The sequence below is a fragment of the Acinonyx jubatus genome, chromosome C2, assembly GCF_027475565.1.
Source record: "Acinonyx jubatus isolate Ajub_Pintada_27869175 chromosome C2, VMU_Ajub_asm_v1.0, whole genome shotgun sequence".
In the NCBI taxonomy this organism is placed as follows: domain Eukaryota; kingdom Metazoa; phylum Chordata; class Mammalia; order Carnivora; family Felidae; genus Acinonyx; species Acinonyx jubatus.
In genome coordinates, this window is record NC_069384.1 from 5874510 (window position 1) to 5901641 (window position 27132).

Here is a 27132-nt window from a genome sequence, read left to right on the forward strand (position 1 = left end):
ATGATGGAACACTCATCATTCAGCCGAGACCCCAAGAGATGATTCCAACAAGCTGCTCGGATGGCTTTGGAACCTTGCAGGAAGTGGTGGTTCACACTGAGTGAGGTAGAAATGCCAGAACTGCTAGGGGCCAAAAAAAAAAAAAAAGAGGAAGAGAGGATCAAAGGCTCAGTGATGAGGGCATGCTAAGGGTATATGCTATCATACCATATAACTTTGGATAAATATGCAGTGAGGGCTTTGCCTGTACCAAAGCAATAAGAAATGTGCTTCCAACAGCACTGAGTGGCTCAGTGGTATCTATTCTACTCAGGCCAGGACTGCTGCAAGGGTCAATACAGAACCAGGCTTCCTGATGGCAACAGGGATGATAGGATCCAGAAATAACGGAGGCCAAGTGGCAACAGTCAACCATTGAAAGCAGGTGGGTGCAATAATCAAGATGAGTGGAAGGGTCTGAGAGCAGCCAGTGGGCTTGACTCACAGAGCACTATGTTGATAGATGTTAATAGAACATAGCATCCATAGACACAGCATATAAATGCACCACAAAGGACCTTTCTCGGTCTATACTAGTGCTTCTCAGAGGAGAAGCAAGGGGACAGCCCCCCCCGCCCCGGGGGACGCTGGCAATGTCTGCAGACATTTTGTGGTGTCGCAACTGGGAGGAAACATTTGTGAGATCAGGTCAGGGAGAGTCTTATGACACTTAATGTGTAGAGACCAGGGTTGTTGATAAGTTTCCTATGATATTCTCAACAGTCTCCCACAACAAAGAATCATCTGGGGCAACATGTGCTGAGCATGAGAAACCCTAATCAAGGTAAACATGTCTGTACGAGGATCTATACAAATCTGTACAAGGATCCCCAGGTGAGTAATCAAGAGGCTGAGGGCAAGCATCCCAATAACAAGTCAAGATTCCTTGCCCAGTTTTCAATCTGAGCCAGTTCACAGACTCAGAAGCAGTCAACCGAAAAGGGGGCCAGGTCTCCAGGGAAAAGGACCCACCCACATCATAGCCATAGTGAGTAGTGTTAACTTTCCCAGTTATTCCTCAGAAGGACCCATGACCATTTTCTTGAGTAACTATAAAATAAAAAAGAGAATACCCTAAAATTTAGAGGACTGTTGAATACAGGGTCCAAGTGGAAACTGGGAACTGAAAGCATTAGCCTGTCTGTTAGCGTATAAGGGAGCTGAGTGTAAACGGTGTCCTGGAACAGGTGCAACACAGAGTGGGTCCACTGGAAATAGACATATTTGGCAATGGGCAGAATCTCCACAATGGACCCATGGCTTGTGGTGTAAGAGCTCTCATTGTGGGGACAGCCAAGTAAAATCTCTGAAACCACCCCACCCCAGCCAAAATGATCATAAAAAAAAACAGTATCATATTCCAACAGAATAGCAGAGATCAGTGCCACCCTTCAAGACCAAAAGGAGACTGGAGTGTTGGTTTCCAACTTATCTTTACTTAGTTCACCAGTCTCATCTCTACAGAAGCCAGACAGACCCTGGAAGACGTCAGTAGAGTTGCACAATCCCAACCCAAGAGCAGCCCAAAGTGCAACTGCTGTGCCAGACATGGTATCTCTCCCAGAGGAGACTAATGTGGCCTCAGGTATGCGGTATGTGGCCATTGATCTGGCAAGTGTGTTGTCTTCCTTCTTTATTAAGAAGGAGAACTGGTGCACCTACATGGCTCACTTGGTTAAGTGTCCAGCTCTTGGTTTCGGCTTGAGTCATGATCTGAAGGTTCGTGAGTTCAAGCCTTGCATTGGGCTCTGCACTGACAGGATGGAGCCTGCTTGGGATTCTCTCTCTCTGCCCCTCCCCTCCTCCCACGCCTGCACACTCTCTCTCAAAATAAGTAAATAAACTTAAAAAAAAATAAAAGGAAGATTAGAAGGTGTGAGCCCCCTGATATGACACCATCCCTCAAGGAGATCAGCCAACCCTTTGGTTGCAAGCTGACATCTTTAGACCCCTACCCTGGAAGAGACAGTAATTCACCTTAACTGGAATGGGCATATATTCTGGCGTATTTCCTTTGTTGCCCACAGGCCTCTATCTATCCAATTCTAGCACCACTGGAGGTTTAAAGAGCATTTAATCCACTGATACAGAATGTTGCATAACATCACCTTGGACAGTGTTGCATTTCATGTCAGCCAAGGTTTGATAGAGGGCTAGAGTGTGTATACCATGGAAGTCTGAAAAACACAATGAGGGCATTGCTTTCACCAGGGGGCGCCAGGGAGACCAAGGTTTGCAAGACTGGATGGCAGAGAAGAGGTTGCTGTAGTGAGAGAGCTGCAGAAGGTTCCCTGGTCAGCCTTGGACTGAATACTGATCTTTGCAAAAAATACCCTCTGAAACCAAAGTGGAGGAAACTTCCCAATGCTGGGGAAAGAGCCCCTGGACAATTCCTGGAGGTGCCACAGAACTGGAAATCATTCCTGTTCCCACCAGCCAAAATGGAGTGACCTTGAAATACACAGGCCTTGCCTTAGAAGTAGGGTTAAATTAGTTCCTGAATAAAGGCTGTTCTTGGCTCGCCACAACAGAGCTTAACACCAAGCCTCAAAAGACTCAAAGTGACCCACAGTGCACTTAACTACATGCCAGGAAAACAATCCATCACTCTTTAAAGGACTACAGTAAAATTAGCACCCCACAATATGACATTCGTAATGTCGAGGATCCAAAAATGACCAGGCATACAAAAAAAGCAGGGAAATACTATTGTTCATTTCATAGACACAACTGCAGCGATGGTGGAATTGTAGACTCTCTTTCATACAGCCCCATTCTACGATTCTGTATCTGGGATTCTACAAACCACATTTCAAGTTGGCCAGCCATTCCCTTCCAGAATCCACCAAGAGAGAGCATGGATGGTCAGGATTCTGCAAGCCTGGAGGTGGAAGGACAGGTGTGTTCCTTCCTGTTCCCTTCTTCCTCCTTCTGTTTGATCCCTGTTCCCATTGGTGGCCGTGCTTCTTCACCTCAAGATTGGCAATTCCTCCAGACTTGATCTAGTTAGTGGTTTTCCCCACATCTGCAGAATCAGTCTCCCTACACTCCCCACAGAGACACTGCACCAGCAGAACGACACCTGCTTGACAGAGGTCTGAACTTCAACTCCCTGAGGTCCTTCCCCTAAGCTTCTAAATTTTAATAATCCCAGATTCTTCCCTTTGTTCACCAGCCCCCAGGTTGATAGCTGCCTTCAAGGGACACCTCTATGACACCTCTAGAATTCTCTTTTTGTCTCTTTGGTCAGCCATTCAGCAACTGTACGCCTCATTATCAACTGTTATACAAACGCTTGTCTGGGTGAAAACCAGTGTGGTTCCTGCCTCCTGATGACCCCACCTGTGTAGCCCCTGATGCAGGTGACTTATTACACTTAGTTCCCACAAAACTGAATAAGATAGGCAATTTTATTAACCTCATTTTTTTCAAAGAACATGCAGTTCAGAGAAGTTAGTAATTTCCCCAGAATCCCAAAGTTAGTAACTGTGAAGTCTTACCTTTAGAAATAAGCAGTCTGACTCCAAAATTTGTGTGCTTGAAAATACCATGGAAAAATTCCTGCATAGGAGCACATATGATAATATGCTTGGACTCATTGATATCAGAGGAAATGTCCATTCAAGGGCTATTGAGGGATTGGTAGAATTCATAAATATCACAGTGGCAGTTTATGATTACAAGAGCATCCCAGAGAAGGCAATGTGGGTCATATTGGAGGCAATGAGTCTCATATCTCAGTGTCTATGTGAGAATCTCCAAGTGATCTTGGAAATAAAAATGCCAGGAACATGGGTAATTTAGCTGTTGTTACCCACAATATTAACTTCCAATCCCTGAATTCAGACAATCCAACTATTTTCCCTCAAGAAAAATTTGTATGGTAATCAAAATTTAAAATTTGATCATGGTTTTTCTTCTTGGATGTATTAACACAGTGGATACCACTAATATTGTTCTCTCCTGCCCCTTAATAGAATCTTTCTTGTACTAGGAGTTATACTGCATACAAAAGCAAGACAAAGACATGGGGTGTGTGTGTGTGTGTGTGTGTGTGTGTGTGTGTGTGTGTGTGAGATGTGGAAGCTGGGGAAAGGGGAGACAGTAAGTAAACAACCATAATATATTCCCAGTGGCATCTTCTCCTACACCAACTTGTACAGCATTTAAGTGGGTCATGAAAGAAGAATTACATATGGTCATCACTATCTGGACCTAATGCATGTGTCAATAGAATGCTGGGAAATTGTGCTAATATCTTTCAAAATGAAAGCAAAAATGAGGTCCAAAATTAACCTGCAAAACCTTCATGTCATTTTGGTTCTTTCCAGACTATAAAATATTAGCATAAAAAGTGGTAAGTTCATTCCATTTAATATGAATACTTGCTTTAAATAATTCCAAATACTAAATCATGCTGAAGAACTTATTACCAACATTGTAAAATTAGGAAAAATCTCAGTCAATGAAACACAGGAAACTAAAAGTCTTTAGAAAAATTTAATTCCCTAATTAAACAGCTGAGGGGTGGGAGCAGCAAGTAGAATGTTCCACCAGAGCAGCCTCAGAGTTACTGGCCTCATAAATGAGATAGTTTGACGAAAGCATCATTGTGGTGACCGAAGCTTAAGAATGCATAAACGCCATCAGACACTTGCATCCCAAAAGGCAAGGCCATTTTCATCATATAGAGAAACTGACCAGAAAAAGCCTTCTGAAAAGGCTTCCGAAAAATGGTTTCCTCTTCTGAAAAAAAATAGTTTCTGCAACCACATACCTGCAAGTCAAAAACATTTTGGGTAATAACATTCCATTCAGTGGCCCAATTTTGGCCTGAACAGTCCAAGGGCCAGAATGCCATCTACAGCAACATCCTTACCCGGAACATTACAGTGTAGACAAGCTCACTGCCCACTCCCACGTAAACACATACCCCTTAATTGTAATAGCAATGCCTTTAATAAGATCCATGGACAGAAGTAATTCTTTAGGGTCCTATGAGCCCTTTGATCTCTAGTGCCACGGAAAAATACCTAGAACTACGTGAGGTATTTCAACTATTGAAAGAGCAGCCAGAAACTTGTGAAAATACCAGCCTAGGGGGTAGAGATATAGGGAATTAGGTGAATAGCTACAGGAAGGGGTTTCGCCCCTGGGAGAAGGGAGGGGGCCCACCAATGTCTCCGTGGCAGGCCAGTGGCACTCACCGTATGTAGTTTGGCATGGGAGGACCAAGGACTGGAGAAGATAGGAGAGGGTGGAGCCAAGACATAGGAAGGGAGGAGCCAGTGGAAGTTCCCCTAGAGGTCACCCAAAGAATTGCTGAGTGCAGGAGACAGAGAAGCCCAGAGCCAAGGGATAGAAAGGGCCTGAGATTATGAGTAAGTGAATCATGTTCCAAATGAGAAGAGTTAGGCAGGGCCGGCTAGGTCAGTATCCTGGAGTCAGGAGGCCAGACTGCATCTCAAGGTACAGAAGGGAGGTAATTATGGGCATGAAGAATTCTTATAGGTGAAAACTGGACTGAATTAACAGGTTAACAAAGAGGGAATCCATGGGTACTAGTATCAGTTGACCGAGCACCAACTCAACATACATCTGCCAGGAATGCATCTTCTGTTACTGGCCATTGTACTTTTCCAGTTGAATGCATGGTGTGGTTAGTCTACCAGACCAGGATATCACTGGGCTCACTCACCTCAGGAAGTGCAGAGTACAGTTCCCAGAGCAGAAAAAAAAAGGAAGTACTTCTCTCAGTCTGGACCCAGAGGCATGAGCAACAAGGAGGTTTTACCTGATTGCATTAGTCCCTGCCTCCCTTCAACAGTGCCTAAATTTTGTTCACCTTATCCATCTGTGAAGGGGCTTTGGCTTGAGGCTTCAGAAGAAGTGAGACTTTTTGCAGTGATGAGGGACTGAAGAAAGTTGCTGGATCAAATGTGGTATAAGTCTGTCCCTCTCTGGAGTAAAGGCCTGAGGGCTATAAACAGATGAAACTCCACTGTCTCCTGTGTGCTTGTCAAAGATCAACAAGCTTGACACCAGAAGTGGTAAAGACAAATTTCATTCAGTCATAATTATTCCAATAGAGAAGAGGGTCCAGCATGAACTGAACTCAACTTCCTGGACAAAAATCAAGGGACTTTGTAAAGGCCTGGATGTGCTAATAGAAAGACACTAAGGGGTATTAAGTGGCGTTGGTCCATGTGATTAGGCCACTTGGATTTGTTCATTGGTGCTTATTCACAGAGAAACAAACTTCACATCTTTAGGAGAGAGGGCAGTGGTACAGGTTAGAGCATGGCATCCACTGACGTTAGGCCCTCACCCTCCCGCAGGGACTGAGAGCAAGGAGCAAGCAATGAGTTATGTCCTTGAATGTTGCTCCAGGACAGCTTTGGGGCCCTTGAGAATATAGCTCTATGTGGTAGATTTATATTCCAAGGGGCAGAGAAAGAATTTATAATGGCAAGCTTTCTAAAGTAGCAGCTCTGTGAGGAGATTCAGAGGGCTATCTCCCTACCCCCAGGTTTTGGAAGCATTGAGCTCCCCCAGACAGGACTTAAGGGAGGGCAGTCATCATCCTAGAGACACAGCCTTGAGCTGTTAGAAACTATGCTAGTGTTTGCTTAAGTCTCTTAGTGTGGGGTGGGAGGTGAAATCATCTGTGCTGAGAGTCTGCAGATTTTATAAACCAAGGTTGAAGCCTAGTCATAAAGAGGGCTCAGAGGGCCTGACTAGAGTTTGGTCAAGAGAGCATCTTTGTCAAGCTGCATCATTATCTCTTTGAGCCTCACCATACTCTCCATGAAGCCACATTGTCTTCTCCATGAGTCACACTGTCTTCTCCATGAACTTCACCATCATCTCCAGAACCTCACCATCTTCTCCCTGAATTGTCTTAGTGAGATCCTGGAGGACGCTTATGACCACAATGGACCCATGTGGATAATCCAGGAGAATCTTCCCACCTCAAAACCATTAACTTAATCACACCTGCAAAGTCCCTTTTGCCCTGCAAGGTAATATATTCACATGTCCCATGAATTAAGATGCAGACATATTTGTGGAAGTCATTATTCTGCTGGCCTCCCTGCCCACATCCCACAACTCAGAAATGAAAGTGTGAGGATTACTACAACAGCAGCTACAGTGCCTAGAGCTGAGAGAGCATCTGCACAGATGTGTGTGTGTCAGGGCTTCTGGATGGACAGATCCACCCTCACAGTCTGCCTCTCTGTGTCTCTCTTACACACACACTCTCTGCCATCCCCGAAGCTCTGGACCATGGGAAATCCCAACTCTATTCAACAGGCCATCCTCTCGCCCCCTGAGGTGTGACCAAAGATAAATGAGTGAACGGGGTTCAGACACGAATCATCCAGATGGAGGCCTGGGGTACAGCCACGGGCTCTGCAGGAGCTGGGTTACAGTCCAAAACACCAGAAGTTACCTAGAATGCTGATAAGTCACCTGGACAGTTGATGCTGGCAAAAAAATTCCAAGAAATTCTCAGATCTCCAAGAACTTCCCCAAGTGCCTGATGAGCTGAGAATCTGATTCCCATTGTATAATAGGCACATTTCATTTAAAAAAAAAATGAAGTGTATTCTTTTTCCACAATGATGGGATCTAATACTTGTAATTATAAAAATAAGAGTGGCATAAATGTCTACTGTTGTCATGGCTCCTTTCAGCATCTGAGGATGGGATTTATTCACACATAATTCTGTTAATCAATGTTGGAGCTATTATTTCCAAGTAGCTTGGTGACTTTGATGAAGATAAAGCCTTCAAGATAATTAAGCTGGAATACTCAAGCAGTGCCGATCCAAGCACAAGGAAAATAGCCACTCTTATTGCCCACAAAACATCCACGGGATGAAAAGGATTTGGACGCAATGGTTATTTGATGTAGAAAGCACCCATGTTCTTACTTCAAGATGAAGTCCGCTTATAATAAAGTATTTCCATTTTATGAAAATTAGCTACACAATAAATAGGTGAATATTGGCTACATTTCCAGATGAACAACAAGACCAATTTCAAAGAAGGATTTCAAAGGGGTAAAAATGTTTTTAAGTACAGAAACCAGGAAATTTTCCTTTGGAAATTGTTTAGTTAATAACAGCTGCCAGTTTCACAGGTAATTTGCCTTTTTCATTATGGAAAATTCACCTTGAACAATGGAAGCTAAGTTTTTCTACTCTAAAAATATTAACCTCCCGTGGAGTCAAATTGATGAGTGTCTTCTCATTTGCATGAAAGATAACTTTATTTTCTGACGAGAGAGTCTGAAGAATGGTTCATCTTCCACATTCTATCATGTGTGCACAAAGGTAGAGCAGGTACAGTTCTCTTGCTTAGGCTTATCTTAGTTTCAAAACCAGCAGCCACTTCCAACTGGTGTCAGCCAAAGAGAAGGATTGATTGCAGGGAGGTGGGCTGTGTCCTAGAATCCAAGGACAAGAAGGCAGGTGATCAAGAACAAGGCTGGACTTGGGACCTAGAGAGTCCCTGGAGGGAGGGATTTAGGAAACCAGCAGATATTGATGATTGGCTTCTACCTTCTTTCCTCACTAACTGGCCTTCCCAGGTACTCAAGGTCACATATGAGTAAAAGATGGCCACCCACAAGCCCAAGTTCACATGTGTGGTTTCTGCTGCACAGGGTTTCTGTGTGTACATGTGGCCAGATTTCCCAGAAATTAACCCAGCTTAGCTAGGTGCCCACCCCTGGATGGCTTGACTATGTCCAGGAAAAAAAATCACGGCCCCAGCGGCTGGCCTGACACTGGCAGTCTCAGGTTTTTTTGTCTGAAGAAACCTGGCATTCATTTGGGCCACGCTGCTAAAGACGAAGCAGTTGACATTGCAGCACAATGACTGATCATTGTTCAGGACCTCCGCACACTTTGCAGCGTACTTAGTCCCCTTGTTCCACCTAGTAAATGCCAAAAGGGCCCCGTCCCCAGTCACTGTGACACTAAACCAGCCCCCTTAAGTGCCTCCTCAGAATACAGTGTTGCATCCTGTTGAAAAGCCCCGAATTTCAGTCCAAGCATTTTGAAACATACATGTGTGGGTCCTGTCCTAGCCCCAGAGCAAGGTGGAAACACACAAGCTATTTAGAATAAGATGGCTGGCTCTGCCAGCCTACCAGCCATGCGGCCTGAAGCAAATACCTTAATCTCCCTCACCCGTGGCTCTTCACCATCCAAAGCTTGAATTAAATGATACCTCCCCCTTGGATCTATTGTGAGGATTAGGTGAAATTGGGTATTAGGTTGAACCATAGGAAATGTCCAGTTTTATAGGTCAAACACTTGAATAATCTGCAATTTCATAGGGTTTCAACGAACATTTCAGGGCTATAGCACAGTGCTTGGCACATAATAAGAGTCAATAAATGGTAAGTATGAATCCTACAAGGATGCAAATTAAACTTGGATGATGCAAAATGCACTAAAAAAAAATAACTTCTAGGTAAGAACATTGTGTCCCACCCCCTGACCTTGGGCAGAACATAGCACATGCCGTTAACTAAGGTATAAACAATGGTGGGAAGAAAATCCTTTGGGGAAATTTTAAACGCTATCTGTGACAGCTCATGACAATTGGAAGGGCAAAAAGGAGGTATCATCCCAGTGGAGACTTAGAGTATGGTGGCGAGCTGTCCTCTGCTTATGGAAAATACTGGAGAAAGCTATTATCTGTGATGACTCATCGGTCTTCCTCAGGAAGACAAAACAAAGCTTTCTTCTCCCCAGCAAGCAGGAATCAGGGCTTGGAATGGTAGCTCAAGGGGTTATGGGCTTGGACACGGATTTCATTTTTAATTATTCCAGGCTTACCTTTTGCATAATTTTGCATAAAAGAAAGAACTTTTATTTCAAGCTCCCCAAGTCCCTAACCTGTCACTTGCATGCAGATGCCACCCTCTGGCCCTCCAACTGGCCATGGGTCAGGAAAGCACAGAAGCATTAACTGACTGCGTACAGCATGAGAATTTTCCTTGGCACTTTCCACTGGCAGTTAACTTTTAATTAAAAGGCAAAAAAGACATTAATTATCAGTTAACAAATTTCAATCTCTATTCAGACAAGGGAATTAATGTGTTTAAAAAAGGCCTCAATAATTATTTCTTGCAGTTTAGAAAGGGTGATGATAAAAGTATACCTCTGCCTCCACTCTTCTTTTCTGGTTTCAAGAAACTTGATGAAAGGGCAGCCATACCCAACACCTGTTTGCCAGGGCTCTAGATTTAGGGGCCATGTTATTCTAAATAACTTCAGGAGGAAGGGCACCTAAGCCCAGCAGAAAAGGAAGCTGTGGGCAAGCTGGTCACCTTTGGAAGTTGGGTCCTGCCTGAGATCCCCTTCCAGACTGTTCTCTCTGGAAGCTTGTGCCTGCTTTGCCCCTGACAGAGCCTGGGTCTCCAAATGCAGGTAGGAATGACTTGTACTGCTCACCTCCAAGTCAAGATGGATTTTCTGTTCAGTCAAAAAGCTCAAAGGAAAACATTTCCAGGTGGGAAAGCAGGAGAGTTCTCCTCTCTCATGACCCTATAGTTATGTTGGCAGAACTTCCCAGTGGAGAACAACGGCTTTCCACTGCTCTTGTTGAGTTGTTTATACCTTGTGACTTCTCCCCCCAAAAACCTTCTTCTAAGAAAGCCTCCCACTTTTTTCCAGAATGGCCATTTTCTTTCCTTCCTTTCTTGGAAGGGAAATTGAACTAGTAACTCTTACTTGATAAGAGTAAGTAAGTCAGCCACTGGGAATGGAAAGTAGAAGGGGGTCAAAGGCTCTCAGCTCCTCAGATTAAATAGTGCTCCCAGATAGCGATGCCAGATGGGCAACATGCTGGGAGGCCATCAGCCCCATGAATAAATTAAAACCTGAGTCAAATATAGCTAAAACATTTTTTTTCATTTGATAGACCCTAATGCAGGTTGCTTTTTAGCTCCTCTGTCAGACCACAAGCACATATTGAGGTCACAGGACCAAGGGCTCCCCTGGGCTCACACATTGTAGACCAAAGGGCTGAGGAGAAAGCTTTGCAAAGGTGAAGCAAAAGACAGTGCTGACCCACTGTGGTCAAAGACACTGTACCTCCCCCCACCTACCCACCCATCCCTATCTCTCAGCCTTCCCTGCCACTCTCCCAATCTCTTTTTCTCTCTAGCTCCCAAACATCCTGGTGCTCAATCCCCTAAGAAGGTGAATTTGGGAACATCCAAACCCAAACACAGATTCCCTCTCCCACTCAGTGGGACCACACCATGGGACATACAACTTACCTTCCGCCCCCAACCCTGACACACACAGCAAGTGTGAACAAAAACTTTATTAATTCAGGCAGGACTAGAGCAGGAGAAGAAGGAAGGAAGGAAGGAAGGAAGGAAGGAAGGAAGGAAGGAAGGAAGGAAGGAAGGAAGGAAGGAAGGAAGGGAGGAAGGAAGGCAGGCGCAAAGGAGGGAGGGCAGGAGGGAAGGGAGGAAAAGAAGAAGAAAAGGAGAGAGAACAGAAGGAGTCTCCTTATGCACTGATATACTGTACTTCCAAGATATACCATCCAGTGAAAACTGTGCTGCCCTTCGTCTAAGGAGGAGAGTAAAACTGTATACGTATATGCCACCCAGGCTCCCTCCAGCACTCTCCCTGACCCCCTGACAGCACCTCCTCCTGGCTGATGGGCAAGAAGGCTAGTCAGTGCACTTCACAGGGCAGCTTTTAGGCTGACGGGGCAGAAGAGAGCATAAAATGGACATTGAGGGCAAGTAGAGGATCATAGCACAGGGCAGGTGGGAGATGGAATGGGTAGAAATATCTCATTGTTTTGAATTTCAAGTCTTGCAAATATATTTCCTATTTTAAAAAATTAATATAAAGTAAAATTTAAATATTCAAGTAAGTCAATCATTAGGACACCACAGGACCCAAGATGAGAGAAACAACAGTGTGCCCTGTGAATATACCCTTCAGCCCCACTGGTCCATGAAATTGAAAGAGAAGAGGGGGATCTCTTTGTGCTCCAGACTGGAATCAAAAAATTCAAATAGAGTCAAAAACAATAACAAAAGCAAAGCATGATACATAGAATTTAGCGGGGGCTTTGGTCTAATTTTATTATATCCTCCAATAACTTGCAAGCCTATGAATTGAGAACACAGACACTGTTCCAATCATTGGGAAAGATTTGGAGGTAAACAATCTCATTAGAATAGTGTCCTCCTTCCTGCAGACGAAGACAAACCCATTCACAGCCAGCAAGGAGGCTCCTGTAATGGAAGCTGGCCCTGGGAAGAAGCCAAACACTCCTGGGCACAATAATACCAGGGTTTATTGCTTTGCAAGGGGGCAACAACAAGATCATGTTATAGAAGCGACATCCCTCTCATTGGGTGAGACCAACTGCCTTGTCTCCAAGAAGTAATAACGCTCACCTTGGCAAGGTGTGCCTGCTTTGCAGGTGAGCTAGGGAAGGCAGTCAGCTGGCCGTCTGACTGATAATGGGGTTGAACTATAGGTGGAGTGTCTGCTTTCCTGTACATCCCTAGGAACAGTGCTGACCCCTCCACCTGGAGCCTCAGCAGCAGCAGGAGTCCCCATCAGCATCCAGCCGAACCTGGAGGTGCTCAGAATTCAAAACTCATGAAGGAACCCCACTGGAAAAACACCAGTCCTCCTAAGAGAAAGGGAGTAGTCCTTCACTATCAACCTGTCTCTTCAGTGAAGAAGCTATATGCTTTCATCTCCATCCAGGATGGGTTCAGAAAAGCAACAAATTGTGGGGTACTCAAGAAAAAGATCGTGAAAGTCCCAAGACTTCATTGGGATGTGATGTGAAGGTTGAGAGCCTCTCATCGCCATCACAGAGCCCCTTTATAAAATTAACAAGTGCTTCCCAAGTCAAATGGAAATGAGAAAAATATACAAGGTTCCTGAACCTTGAATAAATATATTGTTTTGCAAAAACTGACTGTTCTAACTTAAATGTGCATTTCCCTTCTATTGTCCGTGCTTAAAACATAACTTCATAAAAACTTTATCATCTTAAATGTGCCTCATCTCTCCTCCATTGTAAAAGCCTTATTATTGCATTACTTTCAAGTTATTTGGGCAGCTCTCTCATATAAGCCACACACACAAAAATTCCCATCACCTTGTGTAGATGAAGGTCAGGCCTTCAAGGTCAAGACCTACAGCATCCTGAACGTGGAGCCTGAATGCTGAAAGGACCCACAAGACCTTCATGACCACAGAGGTGAAAATTCCTTATGAAAGAGATTTTGCAAGAGAGACTTGCCCCAGAGCAGAAGCTCATTCATTTACTCAATGTTCAAGGTATTAGTACACAGCACTCATGCAAGTGATATTTATGGAATCTGTATGGTGGCTTGCAAGCCATGAATTAGCCTCATTGGGTGCTTGTAGAATGCAGAAGAGAGAAAAAGTCAGCATCTTATTAGGACAGTAGAACACCCACAAACAACTGGAGCACAAGATTTAAAATTTGCCAAATGAGAGTTGTAGATAGGAATGTTGCCATGTTGCCATGGATCTTTTTTTTTAAGTGTGAAAAACTTCAAATCTACAAAAAAAAAGTAAAAAATACAATAAACACTCACATACCTTTGAACCCATGTCACCAACTATGCACATCTCCCCAACATTTGCTTGCCCTCCTCTCCTCTCTCTCTCTCTCTCTCTCCCCCTCCCTCCCTCCCTCCCTCTCTCTCTCCCTCTCTCTTTCTGCTGCTGGCTCTATCCTTATCTATTTATCTATTATTTGAAAGTAAGTTCAAGTCTTTATAACCCTTCATCCCCAAAGGTTTCATCCCCAAATGTTTCTTTTAAAAAAAAAGGGGGGGGGGGGATATTTTCCTACATAATTTGAATATCACTGTCACACCTGAGGAATTTAACACTGATAAATAATATTATCATATGTCCCAGCTATCCAAGACCCCTACCAAGGACCACGTAATCTTCATGCCTCTTTTGTCTCCTTTTACCCAGAACAGATCCCTTGCCTCTGTTTTTGTTTTCGTTTTCATTAGTACCATATTTTTTAAGAGCCCAAGCCTATTGTTCTGTAGAATGTCATGCAGTCTGATTTTGTCTCATGGTGGCCTCATTATTAGATTCAGGTGCAACGTGTTGGGCCAGAATGCTAAATATTTGATGCCTGCCCTTCTCCTTTCATCAGAGCAGGAGCCCATGATGTCAGCTTCTCCCCTGACCCTGATGCTGACAGGTGGCTGGGATGGGAAGGGAAGTTTCCCCTTGTGATTAATAAATAGCCTGGGGAGTGCTACTCTGATGCGGCATGATGATCCTGCTCCCAAACTTTTCAACTCATGGTTTCACCTGACCCAATTAGTGGCAATGACAAAATAATGATTCTCTAATTCGATCACTTTCTGTTCAACTCTGTCTCTTTCTTTTGTTTTGTTCCACTTTGCTTTTGCCATGTGGGTTTGAAGGAGGAGGATCCCATCTCTAGCTGGGGCAATAAAGGAGGTCCCTCAGGCAGGAGATGGCATTTGGAGATGTGAGAGGATATTGAAAAAGCTGCATTTGGTGCCTTCTATCAGGAAAGAGATTCTCCCTACAAATGTAAACAGTGCCCTGACTGAGCCACATGTAAGTGGCCCTCTTTTCTCCAGTTTCCTGCTGGTTCCTGTGGACTCACTTGAGGAGCCATGTGGGGAAGATATGGGAGTAGGACTGTGTTCACAGTTGGGACAGCAGGTTGCTGGCTCCTCCGGCAACATGAGAAGATCAGGCTCCGGTCTCCGCCCACCGCCAAGAGCATTCAATCAACCTTAACTAGACATTGTGCAGCTCATCTGGGCCAAGTACTCCCTGTTCCTCAGACACACAGCTGTAGGGCACAAGTGCCTGATAGAGCATCTGAAAGCATCAAGGTTACTTGAAGATTTGGAGAAATAAACATTTTTAAAACAAATAGGAACATAATAGAAATGCAATTATAGGGGAAATATGAAACTATGAGATCACACAAGAGCCTCATGCCTTTGGTAAGCCATCCTGGGCTATCGCCAGAACTCCAGGGACATTCATCTTGATCCTCTGCTGCAAAGACCACCCTGAGAAGGACATTCAGGAAGTGGAAGCACTGCCCCAGCCAAGGGAGCAGCAAGTGGCCCCAAACATCGGATACCAGGGACGAAAAATAGATAATAGGAAGACTTGGTTATGCAGAAGCAAATGGAAAGTTGATGAATATTGACTTCCTGGAAGTCGATAGTATGGTCACATGAACAGAGAATACTAACGATCAGTCTTTAAACATTTTGTTTCTTGTATCTATCCTTATTGGTAGACAGGGTTGTAAAATGGTCTCCTTTGTCTTACTCTAGAGATAACTAAAAAACTTTACAGAGTGTATTAGTAAAGAGAAGACAGGTTCTAACTTTTTTTTAGGGTTTAATTTTAGAGGGTTTTTTTAGGTTCAAATTCTATATTTTGCAAAGAGAGAGAGAACACAGAGGAAGGAAGGAAGGAAGGAAGGAAGGAAGGAAGGAAGGAAGGAAGGAAGGAAGGGAGGGAGGGAGGAAGGAAGAAGAAAGAAAGAAAGAAAGAAAGAAAGAAAGAAAGAAAGAAGAAAGAAAGAAAGAAAGAAAGAAAGAAAGAAAGAAAGAAGAAGTAAAAAGAAGGAGAAAAGGAGGGAGGGAGGGAGCCAATCAAATAGCATAAGCATTCCAAAGTCTTACCAGGATTTGAAATCTGACATAAAATTAAAATTGTTTCATAAAATTGAGAAAAGAAATTGAAGCTTTAAATAGAACAGAATCAAGTCACTATTTTTATGGAATTTTAAAAATCCGAGCTCAGATTTAGTTAAGCCACCATAAAGTGAAAACCAATAAACTGTAAGCGTACATTTTCATGAAGTGGAAACTATGCTAATTTTTATAATTACAAAGAAGGAGACTTTTGGGGGGTTGTCTGTCTACTTTAATCCTAGGCCCTCTTAAATATTTAGTTTATTGCCTCTCTGGAACCAAAGTCTGAGCAGCTAAAATTTTAATGATGTTGGAAAGCATACTCCGATCCCACCACAGGTAGAGCATGTTAGATAAGACACCGCATACTCATGGAGGAGAACAGTTCACTCTAAGAACCCACGGGCCTCCTATACAACAAGAGCAGCTTCTTGGTACCTCTTGGTCCTTCCTGCTGGGGTGTGTGTCAGGGCTCAGAAGACCTCCAGGTGAAGGACTGAGTGCCGAGTTCCACCCCACCTCTTCACCAGCCAACCTTTCTTTACACCGCATTTTTTTGTTATTAACAACTTATTTATTTTTTAATTTACATCCAAGTTAGTTAGCATATAGTGCAATAATGATTACAGGAGTAGATTCCTTAATGCCCCTTCCCCATTTAGCCCATCCCCCCTCCCACTACCCCTCCAGTAACCCTCCGTTTGTTCTCCATATTTAAGAGTCTCTTATGTTTTGTTCCCCTCCATGTTTTTATATTATTTTTGCTTCCCTTCCCTTATGTTCATCTGTTTTGTCTCTTAAATTCCTCATATAACTGAAGTCATATGATATTTGCCTTTCTTGGGCTAATTTTGCTTATCATGATACCCTCTAGTTCCATCCACATAGTTGCAAATAGCAAGATTTCATTCTTCTTTGATTGCCAAGTAATACTCCACTGTATCTATATACCACATCTTCTTTATCCATTCATCCGTTGATGGACATTTGGGCTCTTTCCATACCTTGGCTATTGTCAATAGTGCTGCTATAAACATGGGGGTGCATGTGCCCCTTCGAAACAGCATACCTGTATCCCGTGGGTAAATACCTATTGGTGCAATTGCTGGGTCGTAGGGATGTTCTATGTTTAATTTTTTGAGGAACCTCCATACTGTTTTCCAGAGTGGCTGCACCAGTTTGCATTCCCACCAGCAGTGCAAAAGAAACACTCTTTCTCCGCATCCTCGCCAACATCTGTTGTTGCCTGAGTTGTTAATGTTACCCACTCTGACAGGTGTGAGGTGGTATCTCATTGTGGTTTTGATTACTTTACACCCCATCTAAACTGCTTCTTTCTTGAACTCTCTCTTCCAGTATTTATCAGTTTGTAGTTGTGTATTTAATTGTCTAAGGTGTGTCAAGGTGTGTCACCTCAACTAGACTGGAAGCTCCATGGGGTTGGGGGATCATGCTCCTGGTCTGCCCTCAAGTACCCAAGACAAACATACTCTGAATGAATAAATGAATGAATGAATACCTGAATACATGGCTTTCAAGTAGCAATCTTATCAGAGAACACTCCTCCTTGCCTGGGAAACAATGACTTGGTGATTATACTACCATCTACGTGTACTTTTATTTAACCAAATGGGTAATCTCAACACTCTGGCTTCCTGTAAATTCAGCCATTCATCCAGCTAATGTTCTCTGAGCCCTATCATGTCCTAAGCACTACGGCAGGAGCTCGGGATACAGAGACGAACAGGATGAAAACAAATGTGTGAACACATCAGTCAAATGAAAGCCTGCAATGACTGTTTCTTTTCAAGGACCAGCACATTGAAGCTTTTGTTCTTAAACATAATATTTTTTAAAGAGAAATTATAAACTTAGGAGTAAAAAAAGAGGTGGCAACCTTAACTCACCAGAATCCAGGCCCAGAAGGGGACAGCCTCTCTGGCTTCATTCCCTGAATCACTAAAGTTTTCTCTCCTCCAAGCAACAGACATTAATAGAGACCCCCAAATTTGAGGAGACCCAAATAGAGACCTCAGCAACCAAATAGCAAATGGGCTTAATCTATAATGCCAACTCTTATTGACTGATGGCCATGGGTTGGGAAGCCACCACGGACTAAGTGGGTAAAAGCCACCATCAACTGGTGATGTCTGCCATAAGCACCATATGCCATTTTTGTCAGTCTTGCCCCAGGAGACAGATTTACTACAAGGCTGAGGTGGAGAAGATCAGAGAAGTATTTTTATGACCCTGCCTAAGCACAATATTGGTCATCCAGTAGGTGTTCAAGAAAAATTTAATTAGAATGACTCATCTCCACTATTCGCTACTCGTGACTTTATGAATTTATACCCCACCTTTGTACCAGTTTGTAGCTGAAGAGCCTATAGGAAAGTGATGAGTTTAGGGTGGAGACATTGCAAATAGCCTTTGTTCTGGTTCTTTTTTTTTTTAATTTTTTTTTCAACGTTTATTTATTTTTGGGACAGAGAGAGACAGAGCATGAACGGGGGAGGGGCAGAGAGAGAGGGAGACACAGAATCGGAAACAGGCTCCAGGCTCTGAGCCATCAGCCCAGAGCCCGACGCGGGGCTCGAACTCACGGACCGTGAGATCGTGACCTGGCTGAAGTCGGACGCTTAACCGACTGCGCCACCCAGGCGCCCCATGTTCTGGTTCTAATTTATGATTATCTGATAGAGTAACAGTCCTCTATGTCTTTGGACTCATGTGATAGAGCCCAAGACATTTCTAATTAGAGTAATGCCCAAGAACATTCCCTGCATTCCCACTGACCTACAGCCCTTGCACCTTCTCTTATAATTATTTGTCTATTCCTCTGCAAGATCTACAAAGACAGTAACCATTTCTAGTTCACTTTCATTTTGTCAACTGCAAAAACAGTGCCCACTATAGCAGGATCATAGTAAATGTTAAGTAAATGAACTGAAAATCTTACACCAAGAAGTCGAAAGTGTTGGCTCGACAACGTCAACATCTGGATGTTTGCATCATGGCCAACACCTCGGTTTTTCCTGTCCTGCAGGGCGGTGAAGTCACGGGGGCAAGACATCGCTGAGTTGGAAAGGAAAGGATAAATTCTGTTCAATGTGAGGCAGAAAAGTCCTTATGTTATAACTACTGCCTGTTATATATTTTTTATCAAAAGTAGCAAATGTATCGTGGTGTTTGAATATATAAAAAAGTGGAGCGCCTGAGTGGCTCAGTTGGTTAAGTGTCTGTTTCTTGGTTTTGGCTCAGGTCATGATTTCACGATTTGTGGGCTCAAACCCCACGTCTTGGGATTCTCTCTCTCCCTCTCTCCCTGCCCCTCCCCTGCTCATCCTTGATAAATAAATAAATAAATAAATAAATAAATAAATCTTTTTAAAAAATGATCAAAGAACTTGAATAGGCTTTTCTCCAAAGATGACACCCAAATGGCCAAAAAGCACATAAAAATGTGCTCAATATTACTAACCATTAGAGAAAAGCAAATCAAAATCATGAGATACCACTTCACACCCATTAAGATAGTTATTATTTAAAAAAATCAGAAAATAACAAGATGCTCTTTATATATTCATATGGAAAGTTTTCCAAGATAAATAATTGAGTGAAAAAAGCAAGGTATTAGCGAGGACGGGGAGAACTTGGAAGCCGGTGCACTGTTGGCAAGAATGTAAAAGGCTGCAGCCACTGTGGAAACAGTATGAAGGTTCCTCAAAAAATTAAACATAGAGTTATCACCTGGTCCAACAACTCCACTTCTGAGTAGATACCCAACAGAACTGCAAGCAGGGACTTGAACACATATTTGTAACCCCATATTCATAGTGGCATTATTCATAAGAACCAAAAGGTGGGAACAAGCCAAAAGTCTATTCGTGGATGAATGGATGAGCAAAATGTGGTCTCTACATACAGTGCAATATTTTTCAGCCTTAAAAAGGAAGGAAATTTTGACACACACTCCCACATAGAAAAGCCTTGAAGGCATCATGCTAATGAAATACACCAGATTAAAAGTTCAGCATCAAATGATGCCACTGGTATGAGGTGCCAAGAGTGGTCAAATTCATAGAGACAGAAAGTACATTGGTGGTTTCCAGGGTCTGGAGGAGGGGAAGCAAAATCCTGGAAGCCATCTAAATGACCGTCATGGCAGGGCCAGCCAAATAAATTATCATTCCAAGCACACAATGGAAAATTTTGTAGCTATAAAAATGGACCAAGATGCTCTTTATATATTCATATGGAAAGTTTTCCAAGATAAATAATTGAGTGAGAAAAGCAAGATGCTAGGCAGAGCATATATAGGATGCTATGATTTGTTTTTTAAATAGGGGGAGAATATGTCCTTCAATTTCTTGTATATGCACAAAATTGTCCAGGAGGAATACACAAGAAACTAATAAAACTGTTGCCCATGAAGAGAGTAAGTGGGAACAGAGGAAGGAGGGGGTGCTTTTCACACATTCCCAGATTGATTTTCATGTGAGCACCATGGGCATGCACTGTCTGCTCAAATAGACTGCTAGAAACTCCTTTTTAAAAGAAAAACATGTTTTCTATTTTTTATATTATTTTTTGAAATTTTACAGGAATTTTTACTTAAATTGAGCATCTCATTGTGGCCAACTATCTAGTCACTCTGTATTCGTTTCCTGGGGCTACCGTAACAAATTACCACAAAGTAGATGGCTTATAAAAACAAAGACTTATTCTCTCACAGTTCTGGAGGCCAGATGTCTAAAGTCAAAGCATCAACAGGGCCATGCTCTCTCTGAAGATTCTAGCAGAGCGTCCCTCCTCACCCCTTCCAGCTTCTGGACGTTGCTGGAAGTCCTTGGCAGCGCTTGGCTTATAACCGCATCATTCCGGTCTCTGCCTCTGTCTTCACACAGCTTTCTCCCTGTGCGTCCACACCTCTGTGTTCAAATTCCCCCCCTTTGTAAAGACACCAGTTATTTTGGATTTAGGGCCTATCCTAATGACCTCATCTTAACTTGAGTACATCTGTTTCCAAATAAGGTCACATTCACAGGTTCTAGATGGACATACATTCGGGGAGGAACCTATTAAACTAGGTGCATGCTCTAAAAGATTATGCTGGCATCTGAGTATGTTTATGGAATAGCCCTCCTTCTTGGCCACCTCATAAGGATCTCCTGTATTTCTCCCTCCCAAGAAGGTTGGGCTAGAGATCACCGAAAAGGAACACCTAGGTGACCTAAGAGTTGATACATCCACTCTTTCTATTTATTATTTCCATCACCTTTTCTGATTCCAGTCCTGTGACAATGTTACTCACCAGTTTCAAGTATTTCTACTTCAACCAATACCCATGGGGAGTATTTTAATAGCAATGTTAAACTAAAGGGCTTAGTTGAGAATAACGGTCACACTGTGACAAATTGTTGAGGGTATTTGCTAGGTTGTTAAATCAAGTATAAGGTGCTAACCACAGATATAAGTACATGTTAGGTTCTTACGCCTGTTTTACGTCCCTAGGAAATAAACAATACCTCCCTAGCTGGGGAGAGCAGGCTAGTTTTGCAGTCCTGATCTTGTAAGCTGTGGATAATGATGTAATGTCTTATTCTTGGCTGCCCTGAGGATTTAACAGGCTCACTCTTCACTTTATTCAGCATCCAGTTGCTCTGTTACTGGGCTCTGCTGCTGTTGCCAGAAATGCTCATGGACTCACTTCTTCCTTATTCAACGCTTCCACTTCCTTTCATCCCTTGTACCTTCTGCAAGTGCAGCTCTAATTAACAAGCCCCTATTATGAGAAAGTAGTGACTGAGAAAACAGTGGTCACAACACAGGAAGTAGAGTCAGGCCACCCGAGATCAGATCTCACACATGTTACTTACCAGCACAGCAGCCTCACGCAAGTTACTGGACCTCTCTGGACCTCAGTTTCCCAATCAGGCAAGGAAGGCCTCTCTGAAAAGGTGGCACAAATATAAGACCCGAATGACATGTATGAGAACAGTGTCCAATGCAGAGGAGCAACTAACACAAAGGCCCTGGAATTGAAACAAAATTGACCAACAGGGAAAGACAAAATAGGCCATGGAGTCTGCAGCATGGTATTGCAGTGTGCGTGCGCAGGGGCTGGTAAAGTAGGGGTAGGGGGTGCCAACTGAAGTCATAATAATAGGGTAGAGCCAGATTAGTAGACCTTGGAGGAATTTTTTTTCCTAAAGTGTAATGAGGAGTTCTTGGATAGTTTTAACAAAAAAATAAATAAGATCTGATTTACATTTTTAAACACTTCATGCTATTTGGACTGGAACTAGACTAAAAACAAGGAGACCAGTAAAGAAGCTAGGGTAGTTATCGAGACAAGAGGTGATGGTGGCTTAGACCATGGTGGCAGCCATGGGGATGTACCAACTGGATAAGTTGGGGAAGTATATTATGGAAGTAGACTGGCAGGACTTCCTAATGGATTTGGATGTTGCAATAATGCAAAAAGTTGAGTCCAGAATGGCTTCTAAATTTTTTTTCCATTTTATAGTAGGTGTCACTAAAAGTTCTATTTGGGGATTTTTGGTTTGAGAATCATAGTAGACATCTAAACAGAGACGTCAAGGGGACAGTTGCATAAATGAAGCTAGAGCTCAAGGGAAAAGTCAGAAGTAAAAATAAATTTGGAAGTTATTAGCATAGGTATGGTATATCAAGGCATAGGACCATAATGAATCACCTAAGGAGACATGTAAACAGAAAAAGAAAAGGGTCATGGATCAAGTTTCCCCAACATGAAATCTGGTAAAAACAATCAATAAAGAAAGCAATTTGAGGGGTGCCTGGGTGGCTCCGTCAGTTGAGCATCCAACTTCAGCTCAGGTCATGATCTCACAGTCTGTGAGTTCCAGCCCCTCGTCAGGCTCTGTGCTGACAGCTCAGAGCCTGGAGCCTGCTTCACATTCTGTGTCTCCCTCTCTCTCTGCCCCTCCCCCATTCATGCTCTGTCTCTCTCTGTCTCAAAAATAAATAAATATTAAAAAAAGAAAAGAAAGCAATTTGAGGGAGGAGGAAAATCAAGAGAATGAAGCAAAATGGGAGTGAAAGAAGAAAACGTTTCGGAAGAAGGAAGTGGTCAGTTGGGTCAAATGTGGCCAAGAGGGCCAGTGAGAGAAACCATGTGGCTCTCTTGAGTCTTAACAAGATGGCGGTCATTGACTTCGACATGAACAGATTCCCTGCTGTCTTGGGAACAGAAGCTGGACTAAAGTCAAGAGAAGGGAGGAGGAAAGACTATCCATATAAAGTACAACAAAACCTTGGATTGCGAGTAACTTGTTCTGTGAGTGTTTTGCAAGACAAGCAAACATTTCTAATAAATTTAAACTTGATAAAGAGCGATGTCTTGCAATACGAGTAGTACATGACACCAAACATCGCATGATCACAACTGAGCCAATGGTTCTTGAAATTCGTCTTGATATACAAGTGCTTTGGATTACAAGCATGTTTCCAGAACAAATTATGTTCACAAACCAAGGTTTTACTGTATTACTCTTAGCATAGAGCCTGGCACATAGTAAGCTCTAGGAAATGTCATCATGTATCATTATCCATTACAAGGCATCTCTCTGTGCAGCTCTACATGACTCTGTAGATTGCTACAGATGGAAATACGAAAGTCAACATGCATACCAAAATACAACTTCATCCAGGAAAGGAGTAACTTGACCAGGACAAAATTACTATTTTTTTAATAGACAAGTAAAGGTTAAAAAAAAAACTACAAGAAAATTTGTGATGTACACAAAGAAGCCTACAGAAGCTTGAGCCCTGCTGTGCCACTGGGTCTTGAAGCATAGGTGGAAGGAAGTGGATGATGAGACAAAGGAGTTCTGCTGGTTGTGTAGACCCAAGGGCTCACCTGCTGGAATTTCCTCCCTATGTGAAGGAGTTGTTCCATGAATAAATTGTTGTTTTAAAAAAAAAAAAAATCCCATGCCCTGATGTCTCAGCATTTCAGCGATGTCATCAGAAATGAGAGATGCTAGATGTGTGACTTAATTGGAAGGTCATGCTCAGTGACCTTTCCTGTAGGCTGTGACAGCATGGTACAGGCTCATTTTGTAAATAGGAGTGGGGGAGAACCTTCTTCCAGTCATCATTATGTTCAAAAACTCTGTGAGTTCAGCAGAAAACCAAAGGAGCAAGCAAGCAAAATGCTCTGACCTCTTGCACCTCCGAGCCCCAACACCCTTAGGCAGCAGCTGACTAAAACCCATCAAATGCTTTCCTGTTTGACTTTCCCCTTGGCTCTGATTCTGCTGTATTGGGATATGTGCAACATGCAAGCCCAATCCAGCACCATTGCCCTCCATGGCCCTACAAAGACCCTTCACCTGGGGAGCCTGATGGCATGTTGATCTGATAATGAATTAATTATGTATAACATTGAGAATATCTGTCTCCATTCCTTCTCCTAGCACTTAGGTATGGAAGAAATGGGTTATCAAATCAAAGACTCAGATACTGCCCTTCACTTATTCATTCAACAAAAAAATATTGAACCCTATTATATACCAGAAGCTATTCTAGCCAGTAATGCACAAAACAGCAATATATACACAAGGTAAACTTTTAGGGGCCCTCATGAAACTTATTTTCTAGTGACAGAGACAGGCAATTATTACCAAAGGAATGAGTCTGTAATATTTGTTTCAAGTACTAGTAAATGCTACCAAGAATAATACAGCAGGTGAAGGAATAGAGGTGGAGGAGTAGGACGGGAGACAATTATAAATATGGCTGACAGACAAGTCCTGCCCATGGTGGGTGCCATGTTAGCATGACCTGATGAAATGAGGGAGCCAATCTGGTGAATATCTGGGGGAAAAGCAAAGATTCAAGAAAAAGGACACCGCAAGGATAAAGCTCTGAGACAGTGATGAGCTTGGTGTATTGTAGAAATTGCAAGAAGACCAGTGAGTTTGGAGCAAAATGAGAAGGAAGGAGCCTAGAAGAATTCAAGATCATAAAGCTCTACAGGTGTCAGTCATGTAGAGCCTTGCGGACCTGGATTTTTTTTTTAGTGGATTTTTTTCTAAATGTGTTGAGAGGCTTTTAGAGGAGCAGGAGAATGGCATGATCTGATTTATATATGAAAATATCACTTTGGTTGTCTTGTGGAGGAGAAGTGAATAGGAGACTATTGACAATGAGAACTGATGGTGCCTTCAACAGGGTGACAGTAATAGAGGCTGTATTAGTTTCCCATTGCTGCTGTGACAAGCACACTTAGTATCATACTTACCTCACACTTACTATTTAATAGCATCTTAGTATCTAATAACATTAACATATGATCTTACAATTCTGCAGGTCAGAAGTCCAGAACAGTTTCACGATGCTAAAATCAGTGTTGGCACGGTGGTGTTCCTCTTTGGAGGCTCCAGGGAAGAAAGTGTTTCCTGTTCCTTTGAGTTTTCAGAACGAGTTTCTTGTGGCTACAGAGCCAAGGTCCCTGTTTTCTTGCAGGCTGTGATATGAGGGCTATCCCAGTTTCCAGAAGATGCCACATTTCTAGGCTAATGGACTCTTTTATCTTCAAAGCCTGCAGCAGCACTTGACTCCTACTCATGTCACATCTCTCTGACCTACCTTTCTGTCTTCCTCTTCCACTTTTAAGGACCCATGTGACCCAGATAATCTAGGATAAACTCCCCCCTAAGTCTGTGACCATATCTCATCGGCAAAGCCCCTGTTGCCATGTAAAGTGACATTCCTAGGTTCTGGAGATTACAGAATGGACATCTTTGGGGGACCACCATTCTGCCAATCACAGAAGCAGTGACAATGAGTGAATCCTAGATGTGTCTGAAGGATATTTCCAACAAGACACTGAATGGCAGATGTGAAGAAGAAAACCAAAGCCACCTGGCCAGACTATATAGGTGGCATCATTTACGGACACAGGGAGCAGTGAGGTTGGGGAGAAATCTAGTATTGGTATGTAGATTTGAGGAGTCTATTCAACAATCCAGTGAGATGCCAAGAATTGGATAAAAAGTCCAGCCTTCATGGGGAGGTCAAGGGTGAATACAAAATGAGGAACTATCAGCTTATGTATGGTTTTTAAAGCCATGAGACTAAGTGAAATATGAAGCCACCTAGGGATAGATTATAGATTAAGAATCTAAAACTCAGTCCAGGAGCTCCTGGGTGACTCAGTCGGTTAGCCTCCAACTTCGGCTCAGGTCATGATCTCGCAGTTCGTGAGTTCAAGCCCCTAATCAGGCTCTGTGCTGACAGCTCAGAGCCTGGAGCCTGCTTTGGATTCTGTGTCTCCCTCACTCTCTGCCCCTCCCCCACTTGCGCTCTGTATCTCTTTCTTTCAAAAATAAATAAGCATTAAAAAAAATTAAACAAAACTCAGTCCAGAGTGAACCAACATCTAGACATCACAGGAAGAAGAGAATCTTAAAGAACGAACAGAAAAACACAGAGGGAAAAGTTAATGAAAGGAGAAGTTAAGAATGGAGCTTCATGGAAACTGGATGGAGATTTCAAGGAGGAAGTGACCAAATGCCACTGATGGGTCATGGAGAGTGCCAAGTGTCCACTGGGTTTGACGAGATGGCAGTCATTGGTGGCCTTGATCAGCATGATCTTGGTGTAAAGGACACAAGCTTGTTTGGAATTGGGAAGCAAGAAAGTGGGAACTGTGATTTGAAGAACTTTTAATGAAGACTGTTGCTATAAAGAACAGCAGATGAGGTGAGAAAGACCAGAGAGGGTGAGAAACCAAACAAGGACGATGCTCTGGTGCAGGGAATAGAGTGTGCTGGCTGATGGGAATGATTCAGGAGAGAAGGAAAAGCCAACAGTGCAGGGAGGCCACCTGACATGGCCAAAGGAGACAGGATCCAGGCACAATGGAGCAGCTAGTGCGGAAGAGCTATGTGAGGTTGTGTGACGAATTCAGAATGGGACCAGTTAGCACCACATGCTGCTGCTTGAAAGCAGGTGTGAAATAGCCAGAAATTTTACTGTAGTGAAGGCTGGAGTTTTGCCAAGCAATGTCAAGAGGGGCAAAGGAACTGTGTGTTGGCAATGGAGCGGTTAGTTATATTTAAGGACCAAGAACTCCAACCTGGGGGGAGGAGTAATGGTAAGAGCAGAAGGAAGGCTCGTACGTTGGCGGTCCCAATGCAGACCAAAGCATCATGGGAGAAGAAGGACTGCAGCAAATAAAGATAAGGAAGAAGTGGGAAGTCTAAGAGGAATATGTTTAGAATTTAAATTTTGGAGGTGTGAGAAATGATCAAAGCAGTGGGTGGGGAGTGGAGTAGAGAAAAATG

General features: G+C 43.1%; 1 protein-coding gene across 5 annotated transcripts in view; it reads right to left on the minus strand.

Moving 5' to 3' along the window:
• Positions 1-27132, minus strand: part of IGSF5 (immunoglobulin superfamily member 5) — a 97598-nt gene that overhangs the window by 7099 nt on the left and 63367 nt on the right. For 2 of the 5 annotated variants that reach the window (XR_008297523.1, XR_008297519.1), the window contains 3 exons: positions 21676-21748; positions 18756-18871; positions 3540-3600 (listed from right to left, as the gene is read on the minus strand). The gene's annotated coding sequence lies outside the window, so the exon portion shown is untranslated. Of the gene's footprint in view, positions 1-3539; positions 8492-18755; positions 18898-21675; positions 21749-27132 lie in introns of all 5 variants that reach the window. The other 3 variants (XR_008297520.1, XR_008297521.1, XR_008297522.1) reach the window with 3 other exon arrangements.